We start from the raw sequence: 18,480 nt of genomic DNA on the forward strand, positions 1-18,480 counted from the left end.
GCACCCAATGGAAAAGCTCCCAATAGTAAGCTGACCCGACCCAAAGCGCTGTAATAAATAAATTAATTAATTAAAACTGAATTTGAATACAAATTTAAGAGGAAGCCAAATCTTTTTACGAAGAAAGTCATGCAGGTTTCAAAAGACGTGATGAGTAAATAATGGCACGCTTTCATTTTTAGTTAAACTAAATATTTAGGTTAGTATAGTAAAGCAATAAAACCATTTAAACTTGGAAATGACATATCTGTTATTGATAGAACTCTGTGAATGGACAACACAAGCATCTGTTACGCCGGCCGACAGCCATTAACTGCCATTTCCTGTACTAATGGCATTTCCGTGCATTATTGATAGATCACTGTGTTGTGTGCCAAACTGAGTAAGAAAGTAAAAGACATCATGGACACTGTAATGAGGCTCTTAACATTTCCAGCGAACAACATCACTTCATTGCTGAAGGATATGACAGCAAAAAATTACAACCGCATGTGCTAAAAGTATGTGAACTTTTAAATAACCTTTTAGGCAGCCAATACTGTGCAGAAAGGCATAATTCTTATTTTTGACTTTTTTCCAAATGAAGTTTAAAGGTAAGCATCAGATAATTGCTGAAGTGTATAAAGCCTTCCACTTCGAGATGAACCCACGATGAAGACAGCAGAAATCTGACAGGTTAACACTCAAAATGTGCACATTCCTGACAAGACTGACACCGAATTTTGAGCGACTGCAGGAGCATCAATCTCTCATAAGTGAAATCCTCCAGTCTCCTCAACAGCCGTTTTCTATCTCTACAGATGGCCTGCAGACGGCTCAGGTCAAAAGGTTTGGTTGCCTGGAGGAAACATCTCTTCAGCTGCAGAATTCTTGGAATTCATTATATCGCAGATGAAGGGTGAGACTTCATGCAACTTTCACTGCATTTCAACAAGATGTTATAGGTGTTTGCATGGACAGCTGCAACTGAGAGCATCTTTATGGCTCTTTAGCAAGCCCTGAATGAGCCTGACCTCCGGAGTGATGTGTCCGCTGCATTGTGCCGTGCAGATTTTAACCACACCACAAATTTTACTCTATAAATTATGCAGCCATTGAAGTACTTATCATAAAACAGCCAATTTGCAAACCATGGTATTACCTGCTGGGTCACCGCCTCACCGTGTTTACCGACAGCATCCATCCACCCTAAATTGCACATGGAAAGCGAAAGAGGATGCGAATGGCCCCGTGGTAATGTCTGAGAAAGAGACAGAGAGAAAAAGAGACACATTTTACAATTTATCTGTTGAAAGGACAAAGGATTTCCAAGTTCTTAGAATTGACGTAATCATTCGTTTCATGTGGGTTTCATACATTTGAAACATACATTACAACGAAACATGTTCTGCATATAAAAACAATTACTCAAGTGCAATCTGAATTATTTTCAAAAAGATTTTTAAACATATTATAAGTTGTTTTACCACATTCATCATGAGAATAAGTCATTTCTGTCTCCTCCAATAGCTTATTAAACACCCTTTTTAATAGACATTTTTAAAAGAATATTTGACTTCTTTGCTGTTTATTTTTTTAAATAGATCCATAATAAAAATGTATCCTGAATTACTATTTTGAAGAGGTTAATTGAAACAATTGTGTGAATATTACTAATGTATAATGACTCACCTAAAGGATTATTAGGAACACCTGTTCGATTTCTCATTGATGCAATTATCTAATCAATCAATCACATGGCAGTTTTTTAATGCATTTAGGGGTGTGGTCCTGGTCAAGACAATCTCCTGAACTCCAAACTGAATGCCAGAATGGGAAAGAAAGGTGATTTAAGCAATTTTGAGCGTGGCATGGTTGTTGGTGCCAGACGGGCCGGTCTTAGTATTTCACAATCTGCTCAGTTACTGGGATTTTCACGCACAACCATTTCTAGGGTTTACAAAGAATGGTCTGAAAAGGGAAAAACATCCAGTATGTGGCAGTCCTGTGGGCAAAAATGCCTTGTTGATGCTAGAGGTCAGAGGAAAATGGGCCGACTGATTCAAGCTGATAGAAGAGCAACTTTGACTGAAATAACCACTCGTTACAACTGAGGTATGCAGCAAAGCATTTGTGAAGCCACAACACGCACAACCTTGAGGCGGATGGGCTACAACAGCAGAAGTCCCCACCGGGTACCACTCATCTCCACTCAGATAGGAAAAAGAGGCTACAATTTGCACAAGCTCACCACCGGAAGACCGGAAAAACGTTGCCTGGTCTGATGAGTCTCGATTTCTGTTGAGACATTCAGATGGTATTGTCAGAATTTGTCGTGAACAGAATGAGAACATGGATCCATCATGCCTTGTTACCACTGTGCAGGCTGGTGGCGGTGGTGTAATGGTGTGGGGGATGTTTTATTGGCACACTTTAGGCCCCTTAGTGCCAATTGAGCATCGTTTAAATGCCACGGCCTGCCTGAGCATTGTTTCTGACCATGTCCATCCTTTTATGACCACCATCTACCCATCCTGATGGCTACTTCCAGCAGGATAATGCACCTTGTCACAAAGCTTGAATCATTTCAAATTGGTTTCTTGAACATGACAATGAGTTCACTGTACTAAAATGGCCCCCACAGTCACCAGATCTCAACCCAATAGAGCATCTTTGGGATGTGGTGGAACGGGAGCTTCGTGCCCTGGATGTGCGTCCCACAAATCTCCATCAACTGCAAGATGCTATCCTCTCAATATGGCCCAACATTTTTAAAGAATGCTTTCAGCACCTTGTAAAATCAATGCCACGTAGAATTAAGGCAGTTCTGAAGGTGAAAGGGTGTCAAACACAGTATTAGTATGGTGTTCCTAATAATCCTTTAGGTGAGTGTATGTGCCATATAATGTGCATATCGCAAAAGTTTGCAATAACTGAATACTTTAAATACCTCCAGAGGTTGTGTATAATCAAAATTTTAGCTCCGACGTGTGCAAGATGATCAACTATCAGACAGAATATAAAACGTTTATTTTGTTATATCATATTTAGTTTTAAAACCTATTTTAAGCTCAAAATTGATTTTACAAAATGAAACCATTATTGTATTGCATATTGCATTATTTAGCAAGTTATTGCATATCGCATTTCTTCAATATCCTGCAGCCCTAATAAAGACAAACATTGATTATTAGCATCACATCATTAAAAATACTTATAACTAATGTTTATTGTGTGTTTTCTGATACTGCAATGGCTATGCTATATTATTTTCATGGATCAGGCTTTCAAGCTTTCTTCATCCATTTTTAGTATCTCTCCTTTATTGTATTTCAAGAGGATTGATTCGCCGTGTCAGCAGTGACTCACATTTCATTCTCTCAAATGGCAAAAAATTATCAAAGGGAAAGAGAATAAAATATATACAATAGCAGGTATTATACTAAGCAGAAAAGTAATTCAATTGGAGGAAATTGTGGCTAAATTAATTTCTGGACAAAACCTAATGGGGAGATTGAAAAGAGGAGTTGATTACTTTTCATTTAGTAGTTGCTTTCTATCTTAAGTGACTTACAATACATCAATTGTAAGAACAGGCTAGGGTAGCGACGCTGGGTTAAGTGTGCTACTCAAAAGCACAATGGTGTTATCCATACTTGGGATCAAACTTGTGACCTTTGTGTTTCCAACCCAGCTCCTTAATTACTGGGCAAAAATCACAACCCAGACAGCGAAAACCTTTTAAAGGACTGCTTGATACAAGGAAAGCATTCATAACTGACTAGTTTATAAAGTGAGGTGTTTTGTAAAATTGTATGGTGACCATTTCAACAATGTGAGCAGTAAAGAAGCTGGGAATTTTATTTCCCCTTAATGTAACGGCTAATGAAATAATGATGTGGTCCTCCTTTAACTGAATCTGAGTGGTCCTACACAAAGGAAAGCAAATCAGCTGTGTTGACTTAATTTATGAGAGAGAGAGAAAGAGAGATTACAAATGTACAGTTTTTGTCATGCAAATAAAGCACATTGAAATTGAAACTGAGAGAGATATCAAGGTGAACAGAAGGACTGAGCAATGAAATATAATCCTTAATAAAGTGGGAGACAATGGGAAATATGACCTAACCGGACAGAACTGTCACATAATACCAAATAACAATTATGAAGAAATGTGAAAGGCAATGGTTTGTGACCCTATCTGTGAAATCCAGGCTAAAGTATCATAATCTAATGATGAGATTAGGAAGTCAAAGTTTGATGTCAGTCATTGATTTACATGTAAACCCATAATGTGATGTCACTCCTGTTTACATTTTTTCTAATTATTCACTAATAATTGTGCTTGTTATTCACATAGCCCAATGCACAACACAAATAATGAGTTGTGTTGACAAGTTTAGGGAAAACGTCCTAATTTCAAGTTTACTACAAATTCACGCTTAAGGTGCGTGACAAAAACACATGCACGCGTGGTATAGATGCGATTAAAGTGCTTACATGGCAGAGTATTGCGATTAAAATCAGCATACGTCACGTTTTAATACGATTATACTTGCTCCGTTTATGAGCTTAATCACATTATTTTGATCAAAGTATTGTGTTTACATGAGATGAAATGTAATCACAATATTTCCAAAATCTTATTATAATGGCATTATGAGGGTGCATGTAAACGTAATCACAGATTTTAATCTTTGACATGGCCTTACTTAGTCAATATTAAAGATATCAAGGTTATATTTTCACAGATGGTTTTATGTAGAAAACAGTAAATCACAAAAAAAATGACTTTAGGTGGGTTTTCACAGGCAGGGTAACATTTCTTTTAATTCTTGTCATTTTTAACTGAATATCTGCCAGTGTACACACTAGGGATGCACCGATAGGATTTTTTTGGGCCGATACCGATTCCGATTTAAACAGACAACTTCTGGCCGATACCGATGCCGATATTAAACACTTGTATACAATACTATACAGTTGGTCTATTAGCTAGTTTATTTCTGCATCAAATTATTTTTACTGAACATGGATTGGATCTAATTAACATTCAACTGACCAACATAATAAGAGAGACACAAATTAAAACAAATATAATAAGACAGCATGACAACCTTCAAAGGTGGTTTTTGCTATTCAGCATTTATTTTATTAACAACATTAACTCATTTTTTACATATAATGGATTTCTTTATGCAGTTAATTAATAAACAATCGTTATCGGCCTGTCTCGTGCTATTGCCGATATGCCGATGGTTTCAAATTTATAAAAAATCGGCCGATAAATATCGGTGGCCGATACATCGGTGCATCACTACAACATACTATATGGTTTATTCACTTGAAAAGACACGATTAGGAAAGATACAAAATGTACAGTATATATTATATATTTAAGACAGTGGAACTTTCAAATTACTATTACACCTATGGCTATCTGGCAAAAAAAACGGCAGCAGGTGAAACTTTTGATATATTGAGGTATCATTTTGCAATGATGACATGTATTGGAATATGATTTTCTATTTAAACCGCCATGCTTAATTGTATTTATATTACACAGTACACTATTAAGGCACTTTACAGATAATAAATGGACTGTAGTTGTATAGCGATTTCAACAGACCCATGCCCATCCAAAGTGCTTTACATGTTGCCTCACATTCACAAGTCAGCCATGCAAGGCACCAGCCAGCTCATCGGGAGCAGCTGGGGTTAGGTGTCTTGCTCAAGGACATCTCGACAGTTGGTCAGGTGGAACCGCCGGGATTGAACGACCAACCTTCCAATTTGTGGACAACCCACATGAACCGCTGAGCCACTGCCACCCACATAACAGTCCTTCATATAAAGTGATCTTATGACTTGAGTGTGCAAGGTTTATTTGTTTATTCGTCAATTTATGCAATAAATAAATTGGGAGTGGGCACAAAAAAAACTAGACACTTTATGGGGCGGTTTCCCGGACAGGGATTAGACTAGTCCTAGACTAAAATAAATGTAAGCGCTGTCCAAACTGAAAACATCTTGCAGTGACATATCTTAAAATACATCAGTGCCCTTTGTTTTGCCTCAAAGTGCACACAAGTAATGGTTTTAGTAAGGTATGTTTGTTAAATCTAGTTATATTTCCTAATTTAAATAAGGCCTAGTCCTGGCTTAAACTAATCCCTGGCCGGGACACCACCCCTAAGTCTATTTGCGCAGTAATTAAAAAAATTAAGAAGTTGCGGCGCACATGCTGCTGTCGACTTCTGGATGTTAACTTGCGTGTTGTGTTTTATATTGTTGAGAAGTTGTTGGGTTTAGGGTAGGGTTAGATGTTCCAAAATATCTTTAAAACCATAAGGGGTGGTTTCCCGGACAGAGATTATCTTAAACCAGGACTAGGCCTTAGTTTAATTAGGAAATATAACTAGTTTTAACAAATATGTCTTACTAAAAACATTACTGGTGTGCATTTTGAGGCAAAACAAAGAGCACTGATGTATTTTAAGATATGTCAGTGCAAGTTGGTTTCAGTTAGGACAGCTCTTACAATTATTTTAGTCTAGGACTAGTCTAATCCCTGTCCGGGAAACCGCCCCTAAATGTTCAGAAATTAAATGTGTCTAATTTGACGCATTGGGCAAACAACCTTGAAACATAACCACAGGCTGCAATAAGAGTATAGCCGCTGGAGGGCGCTTATCCCTATAACCTAAAGGGGATCGCACACCGGCCGCGCAGCTCAGCGCTGGAAGTGCACATTAAATTGCGCGAGCTTCGTCAGATAGCGTCTTATTCAAAATGCAAAATATAAGTTAGCAGCCAATGTTAGTCGTTAATGATTTGGGACAAATATGATGTTATTTAATGTTAAACTATGTGAGTGGCGCTGTGTGGCGCGACAGGGATTAGAGCAACTTCCTGAGTCACAGCTGGGCGGCGCCGGTATGCGTATATACTCATAGAAAACAATGTGTTTGATTTTTTTTAGAACGGCGCGGCGCTGAGCTGCGTGGCCGGTGTGCGATCCCCTTAACTGTACATCAAAAATAAGCTGCTGCTCACACAATCAAACTATGAGGTCATTGTTTTTGAAGGATAGTCAATTGAATCATTTTCAAAGGTGCTCGAAAGAACCATTTCGTTCTTACCTCAGTATGTTATCTTAAAACCTTTCCCCACCACAAAGTTGTGCAACAAAATCGTTCTTTATGGAACCATACACCCGAACAAAGATCATTTTAGGAAGCTATTTGTAAGAGTGTAGTTCAGATGCCTCTGCTTCATGTCTGCACTACTCTATTAATGAGGTCTCCATGACAGATATATCTGACAGAGAACATGAAAGATCTTATGAGAACAACACTTCTGTCTAAATGTCAAATGTCATTTCTGGTGAAAACCAAATCCTGTTCATCACCAGGTTATTACTTTCCTGCCATAAAGCATGGCTGTGCCAACAACATCACAATGTGCTGACAAGAGCAACGTGACAAGTGTTGGTGACTGTGAAAATGCCATGCGAAAAGAATCTACAATGTAGCGTCAGACAAACAATATGAACCAGCAACTCAGATCACTCTGTCTAAGCACCCCAGCCCAACTGAAACCCTATAAAGAAACTGTGGCAAAACCCGAAACGACATCACAGTGATGTCCCTAATCCAATCTGATAGTACTTGAAAGGATCTGCTGGTAATGAAGGCTTAAACTGCCCAAATTCACTGATACAAAACGTAAAGCAGGACTTAAAGCAATATCCATTACAAATCAGAAAGATTTATACATTTGAAAAATAAATGTTTTGCATGATGTATTGGGTGTCTTTGGATGGCAACAATAAAAGTTTAGTCTAAGAACATGTGGGTGTGTGCATGTGAAAGAGAGAAAGAGAGAGAACAAGAGTAAAAACGAGGATGATGATGATGGTGATGAGATGGGATATGTTTCCTGAAAAAACGTGGGGGGGGGGAGTTTGTGAGATGAGTGTGGGGAGATAAAAGGTCAACATCACTGTAAATGTCAGACAAAGCAGACATGTTTTTAGAGAAGAAATTCAGACGGACAGACACCGAAACAGAGACTATGGTGCATCTGCAGCGTGTTTGGATGTCACTGGTGCCATTTTCAGCTATAATGTTTAGCGATATGATGGAACAAAACACCGTAAAGGTCATCACCCGTAATCTGAATATGGTGGTGTTTATCTAAGCAAGATCAGTTTGAATACAAAATCTTCCCTGTTTATGAGAAAAAGCGAACAGCAATCAGGGGGATATTCTTTCTTTTTCATTTGGCTCGTGTAATCAAGTCCAGTTTGAAACTGAGAAATGAAAACAGCAATGTTATGACTTTCATCTATTACACGCAGACACACGCGCGCGCACACACACACATACGGACGGAGATGGGTGTGTATTAGCTACATTTAGCAGCATTCCTTCCAAAGAGAGTCAAATATAGTGGAGACTGGATGTATAATTAAGATCGCCACAAATTGCAGTGTGTCCCTTTCAGGCATTCTGTCTCTTCTGAGGATAACAGATCTGTCCCTTATTCTGTCTCATTTTATGCCTTATCAATTTATCATCTACTTAGACCTCTGTCGGACAAATTTGGACTTTTAAAAGATATTAAAGACTGGACCTGCACATGTTCCTTGAAGACTGTGGAGAAATATCCTGCTGGGAACGATCATCTTTGGGACTTCGTCGAAATTTGTGCTCGTTTTTGCTCAGCACCACGTCGCATGGTTCTACCTGTTGAAACGGCCCAGTCACACATGAGATAACGCTGTCACCTAGTGGTCATCAATATATATAACACCTGTGAGATTCAATAAAATAAAGGACTATATGATCTCTTTAAAACACAGGAAGCTCTAAATTATGATGAGTATTGAATTATTATAATTATTTAGAAATATTACATTATTAAAAACACTAAAGTTTCAATTTTCAAGGCGTTTAAAGTGGACATATCACACAAATCAGACTTTTTCATGTTTAAGTGCTGTAATTGGATCCACAGTGCTTCTGTCAACCTAGAAAATGTAAAAAAGATCAACACAGTAACTCAATTTTGTTAAACCATTCTCTGCAAGCATGTTAAAAGTAGGTCATTGAAATTTGGCTCCCCTTATGATGTCAGAAGGGGATAATACCGCCCCTTAACCACAGCACTGCCATTTAGTACAGAGACCAGATCATTTGCTTTTAAAAGGAAACACCCAAAAATGGCTTATTTTTGCTCACACCTATAAAGTTGGAACTCTAACACGCAATAATAAATTATCTATATGATATTTTCAGCTAAAACTTCACATACGTACTCTTGGGACACCAAAGATTTATTTTACATCTTAAAAATGTCTTTTTAGTTTTACTACTAGAGTTTGGTACTGTACAGTCTATCATAATTTTACATCATAACCTCACAATAAGATTTGTACTGTCAATACATGTGAAAAATCATTGTAGATTGTAAGTTTGAACACTCAATTCTGTGCTCTGTTAACACACCATCGAATTTGGACTAATTCTGTAACATCTATGACTAATAATTTGAACATTAAATATAAGCTTACATCATGAAATAAAACGATGTCATCAAACGCAACATTTATAAGACTTGATGATTACCTTATACAGTTGTGTTCAAAATTATTCAACCCCAAATGAAATTGATTTTTTTGGCCTGTTTGACATTGATTTTGATCATTCAGTCATCCTGCTTACAATTACATCAAAGAGGCATGTGAAGGTCAGACAAATATAACATAACATTTATAATGAAATAACCCCAAATGTCTTTTCTGTGCTCACATCATTTTCAGAATTATTCAACCCCCCAGTGACATTCAATCTTAGTACTTAGTACAACATCCTTTTACAGTTAAAACAGCTTTTAAACGTGAAGCATAGCTTGACACAAGTGTCTTGCAGCGATCTACGGGTATCTTCGCCCATTCATCATGGGCAAAAGCCTGCAGTTCAGTCACATTCTTAGGCTTGCGCAATGCAACTGCTTTCTTTAAGTCCCACCAGAGGTTCTCAATCGGATTTAAGTCTGGTGACTGCGATGGCCACTTCAAAATGTTCCAGCCTTTTTTCTGCAACCATGCTCTAGTGGATTTGGAGGTATGCTTGGGATCCTTGTCCTGTTGAAAGGTCCAACGTCTCCCAAGCCTCAGGTTTGTGACGGACTGCAACACATTGTCATCCAATATCTCCTGGTACTGAAGAGAATTCATGGTACCTTGCACACGCTGAAGTTTCCCTGTACCTGCAGAAGCAAAACAGCCCCAAAGCATGATTGACCCCCTACCATGCTTCACAGTAGGCAAGGTGTTCTTTTCTTCATAGGCCTTGTTTTTCCTCCTCCAAACATAGCGTTGATCCATGGGCCCAAACAGTTCTAATTTTCCACAGAACACTATCCCAAAACTTCTGTGGTTTGTCCACATGACTTTTGGCATACTGCAGTCGACTCTTCTTATTCTTTGGAGACAGCAAGGGGGTGCGCCTGGGAGTTCTGGCATGGAGGCCTTCAGTGTCACGGTCCTGTCAGACATCTGTGCTAGATGTAGGTCTGAGTGCATCTGGCAGGACCGTGATAGTATTATGTTCTGTGTGGGGACATGTGGAATCACATTGTGTGCGTGGTTTCCACATGTTCCCGGTGTCTTGTTGCTGTCATGATCTTGCCAGACCTTAGTATAGGTTCAGGTCTGTGTTAGAGAGCAAGATCATGGCAGCATTGTGTCTACGTGGGAACACGTGTGTTTCACATCACGTCTGTGTAACACGTGTTCCCAGTGTTTTGTGGCTGTCATAGTCTTGCCTGACCCTGGTTTTTATCCAGGCGGTATGTTAGAGGGCAAGACTATGGCAGCATTGTGTTTATGTGGGAACACGTGTGTTTTCACATCATGTATGTGCAACACGTGTTCCCAGTGTCTTGTCACTTTTACCCTACTCCCTTATGTACGCGTGTCTTACGTGATTAATTATGTTCACCTGTTCCCCATTGATGTGCTGTCTATATAATGCCCTCGTGTTCTCTGTGTGGTGTGCGTGCGTTGTCGTAATTCAGTGTTCATGTATTCTGTGACCTGTTCAATTATTCCCGTGTCTATTTGTGTTTCATCACATTGTTTTGTTATTCCTTGTTTTACCCCATCGTGGGTGTTTCTTTTATTTATTGTAAATAAATTCATAGTTATATTTTCATACATTTCCTCTGCGTTTGGGTTCATCCTTTTGTTTCCACAATCCGGTTAAAACCGATCGTGACATTCAGTACGCAGGGTGCGCCGTATTGTCTGAGCAGAAACTTCAGTACCCACATCTGACAAATCTTTTCTTAGTTCCTCAGCAGTCACACGGGGACTTTTTCCACTCTACGCTTCAGATAGCGCACAGCAGTCGCAGTTAGCATCTTTTTTCTGCCACGACCAGGAAGCGTTTCAACAGTGCCCTTTGCCTTGAATTTGCGAATGATGCTTCCTATGGTGTCTCTTGGTATGTTTAACATCTTTGCAATCTTCTTATAGCCATTGCCCTTCCTGTGAAGATTAATCACCTCTTCTCTTGTCTTCCTGGACCATTCTTTTGACTTCACCATGTTTGTAACCACACCAGTAAATATTTAGAAGGAGTTGAGTATCACAGTCATTTTAAAGCTGCCTAATTGGTGCTTATTAGGCTTTATTGCTGTTCCCTGACATCCATAGGTGTTTTCAATACCTGATTGAAAACACTTCAATGAACCTCTGTTCTTCAGAGTGGTAGTTCTTTAAGGGGTTGAATAATTGTGTCAATGAAGAATTCACAAAAGAAACATTTACTACTATATTACAAAACCAATTGATGTCATTTTAGTTGCATATGGTTCTTTAAGAAGTCACTGTAGGATTTCATTCTGAATACAATTACAAATGTACACTAAATTCCCTAAAACCCTTAACAGCATTGGGGGTTGAATAATTTTGAACACAACTGTAAGTCAATGTGATTTCTCGTTCGCATCTGATTGATGACAATCAGCGGTTGAGTTAAAGACTGCAAATCCCATAATTCCACGCTACTTCAGAGCATCATTAATCTACGTCATTTGGTATTATTGCCGTTTGGCGCCGTCTAGTGGCAAATTCTACATATTCCACCTTTAACTAATGAAAAGTTAAAGGGATAGTTCACCCAAAAATGAAAATTCTATCATCATTTTCTCATTCTCATGTTTTTCTGTATGAATAACTTTTTTCTGATGAACACAAAAAAAGATAATTTAATAAGTAATGGTAAGCACATTGCTGTTTGTAACCATTGACTATCATAGGAAAACAAATATGGAAGTTTTGTGATAAATGATGGTAAGCACATAGTTGACGGTATCCATTGAATTCCATCGTATATGTTTTTCCTACTATGGAAGTCAATGGTTACAATCAGCTGTGTGCCGTGACAAAATTGCATCTATTTTATAAAATTTTAACTATCCCTTTGAGGGTTAGGGGCTTGGTTGCATTCACAGATACAAAGCTCATTTTACCCATAGTATATTATAAAGTAATTTCCAATGTCAGATTTTCTTACTCTATGTCAAATTGGACATATTCGGCTTTGGCCTATTAACTATTGAAGGCGTAGTAAATAGCAATGCCATAGAAAAAAACTGTTTTCCAAAAAATCTTTCCAGTCTTAAAAAATTAACTAGAACCTTTTGTGTCTTCAAAGAACCATGAACCTAGTCCAGCAAGAAATGTTTTAAGAAACATTTTAAGGTAACACTTTATTTTACAGTGCCTTACATGGAATAGTAATAACAGTAAATTATACATAATTACATGAAACTAACCCTATAGTAAGTACATGTAGTTTATTACTCTGTACTTAAATGTACACTGTAACAGTGACCCCATGTAATAAAGTGTAACCCATTTTAAGAGTGGATAAAAAAATTCAATACAACTACAAAAAATTTCAACTTTTACTGTTACATATCATTGTTGTCCTTGTCTGTCTCACAGATCAGTGCTGAAAAGTGTGGCCTTGGTTCTTTATTCATCAAACTCCAGCTTGACCCGAGCAACAATGTGCTGCAGGATTCAAGAATAAATTTCCTCTATGCTGGAATAAAGAGTCTGTACTGTCAGCTGGAGATATTAAGGAAGGCTATTTGAAGTGTGCCAGATAATAGCAAACAAACAAATCTGCATAAAAACAGCCCATCATTTATATGCATGCTTTGCAGGCTAGTTTATTTGTTAAGCACCTTTTATTCACAATGGTAGTTCAAAGTTGATATCACTGAAAAGACTTGCAGTAGTCCACTCTGTAGGCAACGCTTGTTTTTGCTGTCCTTGCTGTTTTTGTGGGTATGAAATTTCGGGAAGAGTCCTCACGAGTATAGTTAAAGCTGGCAAACATATATTGTGGAGACACAACTGCTTCATAAAGGGACTGCTAAGGCCCTGAACACCCGTCCTGGGTGATCAGCACAAATGGTGGGCGAGACAGACTGCGGTTTACTTTAATTAACCTGCGTGTCTTATATGCATATAGTCTGATCACTTCTACATCAGTATTACTAGATGTCAAGCATCTGAATATCTGTCTGTTGTGAATGCGATGTACAGTGCCATCCAAACATCTGACTCAACTAATCTAATGTATAATGTTTTGATGCTCCTAATCTCATAGTTAGAATATGGGACGTTATCCTGGATTTAAAGGAAAACACCACAAATTTTCAATACTTTACTGTGTTCTTACTTCAACTTGAATTAATTAATACATAGCTATCTTTATACAATGCGTGCACTTTTAAACTTTGTACAGCACTTCTCGAATGTGTTAGCATTTAGCCAAGCCCCATTCATTCCTATGGCTCCAAACAAAGTTTTATTTTGTGCCACCATACTAACTCGTGTAACTACTCATGTAACAGTCTTTAAATAGGGAAAACATGGAAGTGTTGGTGGCTTCTAAATTCATCCCTGTTTGGAGCCATAAGAATCAATAGGGCTAGGCTAAATGCCAACACATTCACGAGGCGCTGTACAAAGATTAAAAGTGCACGCATTGAAAAAGATAGGTATGTATTCGTCTAAGTTGAGGTAAGGAGATAGTAAAATATTGAAAAACTGTAGTGTTTTCCTTTAAAGACATGGTACAAATGAGCTTAATATATTAAGTGACCTGAAATGTTTTGTGTATATTTTCAAGTTTGACTTTAAATTATTATGTGGTGTCAGATCTTTGGTCACTACAGTATTATTGGTCTTTCTACATTTTTTAACCAGACCCATGTCAGTAAATAGCTAGTGAAGTATAAACTGTAGTGGTGGAGGGATTTTGTGTTAGGTGAGTAAGTGGTCCCTTGGCACACATCATACAGGCTTTACATTTAGGGTCTACACAACAAATGCATTTGGGTACCCCTGACAATTTCCTTGATTTTGATTTATAAATATTTGGGTGTTTGGATCAGCAATTTCATTTTGATCTTTAAAATAACTGAAGGACACAGTAATATTTCAGTAGTGAATAGATTTATTGCATTAACAGAAAATGTGCAATATGCATCAAAACTAAATTAGACAGGTGCATAAATTTGGGCACCCTTGTCATTAGGTGTGTTCGAGATCATCCGGCGCTGTGCAGACCGATCGGCGAGGTTTGCCGCTTGCAGTCGAGGGAGGAACTGAAGACGGAGCCGTCAAGCCGGACACCTGCTGCTTGTCGTAGTGACGGGTGCGCCGTGTTTCCTTATTTTTAATCACAAATGAAGTGAATTAGATGATGAATTTGATAAAAACAAACCTTTTAATAAAAAGTTGCAACCAGAAACATTTTATATCGAATATTTTAATTGCTGATTATCCTGTATATCCCGAAAATAACGGGAAACAAGCCTATATTATTAAAATACCAATAGAGTTTGTTATTTTCATTTTTATTTTATTACACGACACAATATAACATATTTATTCATATTAAAGTGTTTTTTCCTGTTTTAAAACATGAATTTATAATGTTTATTAGTGGAACTAAAGGTTGGATTAAACTTGAAACGCACATGATCGTTGTCATCAGTGTGGCGACCAATCACGTAAAGCTGTTACGTCATCACAACTCCATGCAGCCGCTCTGGAGAAGCTGCACCGGCTGAGCTACCCAGCTACTTTCAAAACGCTCTCGCGGTACTTAAAAACCATATGACACAGGTCCTGTCCCAAATGGCACACTCCGGACTTGTGGTCCTCCTCAGAGTCCACACTTTGATGACATCACGTGGTCCAGACTTTAGGGACCCTTAATGCGAGTCCACGTGGGTTCAACTGAGTATTTTGGGACAGACTCGAGCGTCACACCGGAAATAGGTAGAGAAGTTGCCCGTCAGTGTGAGCTCCTCCCTTCCGTCGTCTGATTGGTCTGATTGCTCTTTCGCAAGGACTTCTGGGTTGGTAAAGTGCGCGAAGCCTGCTGCAGTGCGAGCTTCGCTGAAGACCGCATCAAGGGGGCAAAGGAGGCGCTGATGAGCACACTTCAAAGCGTAAAAATGACAGATGGGACACCATATGGACTCGTGGACTAAGCGAGCACGCGCAATTTAAGGCCACGAGACCGAAAGTCCACATGAAGTGCGCCATTTGGGACAGGGCCTCAGTCACGTGCCTGCAGCGCCTGCTGAAGTCGGACAAAATTACTAACCGGAATGCACTGCTTCAAGTCAGCCGCCGATGGGTCTGCGCACCAACCGCATGAAGTCGAACATACCTATTTTGTTGATTTAAATACCTGTAACTACTTAGCACTCATTCATTGGAACACACAGTTGGTTTGGTGAGCTCATTAAGCCTTGAACTTCATAGACAGGTCAGGTGCATCCAATCATTAGAAAAGGTATTTAAGGTGGCCAATTGCTGTTGTTTTCTTTGACTCTCCTCTGAAGAGTGGCAACCTGGAGGCCTCAAAACAACTCTCAAGTGACCTGAAAACAAAGACGGTTTAACATTATGGTTTAGGGGAAGGCTACAAAAAGTCATTGCAGGGATATAAGCTGTCAATGTCCACTGTAAGGAACATAGTGAGTAAATGGAAAACCACAGGCACAGTTCTTGTTAAGGCCAGAAGTGTCAGGCCACGTAAATATTGGAGAGGGAAAGGCGAAGGATGGTGAAAACAGTCAAAAACAGCCCACAGACCACCCTCAAAGACCACAACATTAACTTGCTGCAGATGGTGTCGCTGTGCATCGTTCAACAATTCAGTCCACTTTGATGCGAAAAAAGCCTTTTCTGACGGAGTTGCACAAGTGCATTTGAACAAGCCAGCTTCATTTTGGAATAAGGTGCTGTGGACTGATGAAACAAAGATTGAGTTATTTGGTCATAACAAGGGGCGTTATGCATGGCGGGAAAAGAACACAGCGTTCCAAAAAAGTGTGTGGCCACTAGTGTCGGTACTGGGAATCTTAAAGTTGAGGGTCGCATGAATTCCAATCTGCAGATTCTTGAGAATAATGTTGATGAATCAGTCACAAAGATGAAGTTACGGCAGGGCTGGATATTTGAACAAGACAACAACCCAAAACACTGCTCAAAATCTACTCGGGCATTTATGCAGAGGAAGAAGTACAATGTTCTGGAATTACCATCCCAGTCCCCAGACCTGAATGTTGCGCAATATCATTGAACATCTGTGGGGTGATTTGAAGCGGGCTGTCCATGCTCGGCAACCATCAAACCTAACTGAACTGGAGATGTTTTGTAAAAAGGAATGGTCCAAAATACATTTATCCAGAATTCAGACACTCATTACAGCCTATAGGAAGTGTGTAGAGGCTGTTATTTCTGCTAAAGGAGGCTCTACTAAATATTGATGAGATTTTTCTGTTGGGATGTCCAAATTTATGCACCTGTTTTGATGCATATTGCACATTTTTTGCTAATCCAATAAACCTCATTTCACTACTCAAATATGACTGTGTCCTTCAGTTATTTGATATATCAAAATGAAATTGCTGATCCAAACAGCCAAATATTTATAAATCAAAATCATGGAAATTGTCAGGGGTGCCCAAACATTTGCATTTGACTGTATAGACTCACCCAAAGGATTATTAGGAACACCATACTAATACTGTGTTTAACCCCTTTTCGCCTTCAGAACTGCCTTAATTCTACGTGACATTGATTCAACAAGGTGCTGAAAGCATTCTTTAGAAATGTTGGCCCATATTGATAGGATACCATCTTGTAGTTGATGGAGATTTGTGAGATGCACATCCAGGGCACGAAGCTCCCGTTCCAAAACATCCCAAAGATGCTCTACTGGGTTGAGATCTGGTGACTGTGGGGGTCATTTTAGTACAGTGAACTCAATGTCATGTTCAAGAAACCAATCTGAAATTATTCGAGCTTTGTGACATGGTGCATTATCCAGCTGGAAGTAGCCACCAGAGGATGGGTACATGGTGGTCATAAAGGGATGGACATGGTCAGAAACAATGCTCAGGTAGGCCGTGGGATTTAAATGATGCCCACGAAGGGGCCTAAAGTGTGCCAAGAAAACATCCCCCACACCATCACACCACCACCAGCCTGCACAGTGGTAACAAGGCATGACAGATCCATGTTCTCATTCTGTTTACGCCAAATTCTGACTCTACCATCTGAATGTCTCAACAGAAATCGAAACTCATCAGACCAGGCACCATTTTTCTTCAACTGTCCAATTTTGGTGAGCTCGTGCAAATTGTGGCCTCTTTTTCCTGTATGTAGTGGAGATGAGTGGTACCCGGTGGGGTCTTCTGCTGTTGTAGCCCATCCACCTCAAGGTTGTGTGTGTTGTGGCCACCTCAAGGTTGTGTGTGTTGTGGCTTCACAAATGCTTTGCTGCATACCTCTGTTGTAACGAGTGGTTATTTCAGTCAAAGTTGCTCTTCTATCAGCTTGAATCAGTCAGCAGATTCTCCTCTGACTTCTAGCATCAACGGCCATTTTCGGCCACAAAACTGCCGCATACTGGATGTTTTTCCCTTTTTACACCATTCTTTGTAAACCCTAGAAATGGTTGTGCGTGAAAATCCCAGTAACTGAGCAGATTGTGAAATACTCAGACCGGCCCTTCTGGCACCAACAATCATGCCACGCTCAAAATTGCTTAAATCACCTTTCTTTCCCATTCTGACAATTAGTTTGGAGTTCAGGAGATTGTCTTGACCAGGAACAAACCCCTAAATGCATTGAAGCAACTGCCATGTGATTGGTTAATTAGATAATTACATTAATGAGAAATTGAACAGGCCTTCCTAATAATCCTTTACGTGAGTGTATATAATGAATGATTAAGATCAAATTGTTGTGAAAACCGATAAGTGTTATCCCAAATATCCCAAATAAGTGCAGATTCTCTCATCTCTAATATGTCTAATAATATATTTTCCGTCAGTCACAATTTTTATAGAATGAGGAAAATACATTCTTGATCAAAGATTTTGTAT

At 39.0% G+C, this 18,480-nt stretch overlaps 1 long non-coding RNA gene across 1 annotated transcript; it reads right to left on the reverse strand.

Moving 5' to 3' along the window:
- Window positions 1-262: 262 nt before the first annotated feature.
- LOC129440368 (uncharacterized) lies at window positions 263-8,742 on the reverse strand. The gene is made up of 3 exons (XR_008643101.2): window positions 8,617-8,742; window positions 1,142-1,240; window positions 263-1,076 (listed from the first exon to the last, which is right to left on the reverse strand). It is a non-coding gene; the product is annotated as an uncharacterized lncRNA (long non-coding RNA).
- Between the last annotated feature and the right edge of the window lie 9,738 nt (window positions 8,743-18,480).

Source organism: Misgurnus anguillicaudatus, chromosome 22 (assembly GCF_027580225.2).
Source record: "Misgurnus anguillicaudatus chromosome 22, ASM2758022v2, whole genome shotgun sequence".
NCBI classification, from domain to species: Eukaryota; Metazoa; Chordata; class Actinopteri; order Cypriniformes; family Cobitidae; genus Misgurnus; species Misgurnus anguillicaudatus.